This window comes from Arachis ipaensis, chromosome B09 (genome assembly GCF_000816755.2).
Source record: "Arachis ipaensis cultivar K30076 chromosome B09, Araip1.1, whole genome shotgun sequence".
Lineage (NCBI taxonomy): Eukaryota > Viridiplantae > Streptophyta > Magnoliopsida > Fabales > Fabaceae > Arachis > Arachis ipaensis.
In genome coordinates, this window is record NC_029793.2 from 20755099 (window position 1) to 20758156 (window position 3058).

The following is a 3058-nucleotide window of genomic DNA, read 5'->3' on the forward strand; positions in this document are numbered from 1 at the left end:
ATATAAAAATTAAATTTATTTTTTAATGTAAGTAAATTTAATTAATTATAATTTAATATAATAATATAAATAATATTCAATATTAATTATAATATAAATAATTAATATAAATTATTAATTAAATAAAAACTTAATTATTTAATCTAATTAATTATTTAATTAATTATTATTTAAATAATTAATATAAATTATTAATTAAATAAAAATATAATTTTTATTATAATTATTACTAATTTAATTATTATTTAATTATTTAATTATTTCAGATTTTATATTATTATTTTTTTATAATAACTTGCCAAATGGCAAATTGTTATTGGTTAATTTGAGTCCCTGCTTAGAGGGACTCCCTTACCTTGATCCTTGTGTGGGAACTCACTCCTTCTCTCCTCCAATGGTTAGAGTTCTTATATGTCAGAAAAAAGTCAAAGAGGAACTCACCATTGGAGGTACTCTTAGTAACTTCGGATTCTCCTTTTTAAGGGCCCTCAACAGACACTGCAAAACAATTTAATGTTTACATTAAAAGTTAATCTAAAAAGTAGTCAATTCATGGGAGAATAAAACCAACATCACATCAAGCAATAAAAAAAATAAAAAATTTGAAAAATATGAATAACATATGTTGATTGCGTCAATATTCTCAAAACCAAAGTTCTTTTACTCTGAATCAATCACAATTTCAAAGAATACAACAATTTTTGCTATATATATGTCAGTTCAAAGTCTTACATAGCAATATTAGATGAAACACTCATACATAAGAGACGCTTAATTTATTGAAATCTGATATAATAGCAAACAGGCCTTGAATCCTTTTTCCAATTCCTGAGCCAAACCTGTTCATATTCTTAGATCTATAAATATACCCACCAAAAAAATTGACACCACTATCTACAAAAATGTAGTGAGAATACTTCACAGTGGATTAAAATGAAACATTGGCATAAATAGAAGAGAAAATTTTCTTGATATAAAAAAAACCTGACCTGCTGATATCCTCCAGAAAAAAATAACCTGTGAACTAAGCATTTTTTCTTCTTTACTGTATTTTTAGCATGAAAATCTAAGTGATTTCGTTGACGTTCTATAACAACAGCATGAGAACAGTCTAAACCAAATATATCTACAGCTTAAAAATTGAACAACAAAGACTAAAGTTTGGAAATGATTCCACAATTACACCGAAAGTCCTAACTAAAGCAAAGTACTTTACTAAAAAATAATCTTCAACATATAAATGAATCATAACATCACACTCAACATTGTATTTACAGTATTCATATGCACAAATGACACTCCATCTATTCATAAAAACAATCATGAAAAAAAACTCAAAACAAAATAAAAAAAAAACAGGAAAGACTTGAAACCGAATAAATGGATCTATTCTCTTCTCCTTTTTTCCATAAGAATAAGCCCTAAATCATTGTATCACATATTTATCATATATAAGAGACTTAAAACTGAACAAATGAATAATAGGTATGGTAGTAAATCAAGAAAGAATGTTCAAAATAGAACTTTCTCAATCCACCTAAATCGTGGAAAAACCAAAAAATAAAAAGTAGTACAAAATTGTTAAAAAATGGCTAAAAAGCTTTCACTTACCAGCATAAGTTTTCTCCAGAACTTGCAATTCACAGTCTTCATTTTATACTTGATCTTGTTCTCACCCTCCACTGACTTCTCGTTCCTCTTATCTTTTATGAACCAACACTCTCAATACCCCGAAGATCAAAGCTTCCAATTGCACGAAATACTCAAAGCTAGAAACAAAGAACCACAGAAATCTTCCAAAATAAAAAAAAAAAAAGAACAAAACATCACAAATGATGTTGCAGTTTATTCCTTCAGCCAGAGAGTAGTAAAGATGGAGAGAGGATGAATCTGCATAATTAATTCTAATATATGATTTGATTAATCAGAAAATCAACGCATTGAACAAGAAGTGATCAAATTAAATACTGACATTGAAGAGTTGAAATGGATCTGTGAGATGGGACCTAATAGGTTTTGTTCAAACTTGTAATATATATTCCTGTCTCCTCTTCCCTTCTCTCTCGATCTAGCCTCCTTATCTGTTACCTCCACCTTTGTTCGCCACCCTCTTCTCCTTTTTCTGTCGTGTTTCCTTTCTTCACTCTCATGTTTTCTTCTTCTCTGTAACATTTTGTCTTTATTTCTCTCTCCTCTTATCGTTCTGTCTTTCTCTCTTTCTCACACCGTGAATCATATACCACTATAGTAAAATGATTTTGAATTTGAATTTTATCAAAAACTCTGCCGAATGCTTTTTTTATGGATCCCGCTAGGGAGACAATGGACTATTTGTACAATATGTATACTAGCGATAATAAACATCTTTTCAAAAGCTTAAACTGATTTTGGAGTACACCAAGGATCGAACTCTTGATCTTTCGGATCTAGCGTTCTAATACCATGCATGATACCACTCATCCCAAATTTTGCTACCCCTACTAATCTTACAACCAAAATGTGTCACATGTCACTTTTTCATTGCAATTGAAATAAAATCTTTTCCTCTAAAACTAAGAAATTCTCCCATTCTCCTTACTAATTTTACAATCAAAATGTGTCACATGTCACTCTCTCATTGTAATTGAAATCAAATATTTTCCTCCAAAATTAAAGAATTTTTTAGTCTTCCTACTAATTTTACAACAAAAATGTGTCACATGTCACTCTCTCGTTGCAATTGAAATCAAATTTTTCCCTCCAAAATTAAAAAGTTCTCCCCTCCTTCCTCTTCTTTTTTCTATCTCTTTCATTTCTTCAACCACTCTATCTCTTTTATATATCATTATTTATGACTAATTACGAATTTGACAATCAAAATATGCAACATGACATTCTTTAATTGTATTAAAATTAAAATATATCTATATTATGTATCATATATTACTATCTAATTTAATAACCAAATGTGTCACATGACACTTTCTTCTTAAAATTGAGAGAAAATATTCTCTTCCAAAATTAATAAACTTCATTCCTAAATTCTCTCATCTATCTCTCTATTCTTCTATTTCTCTCT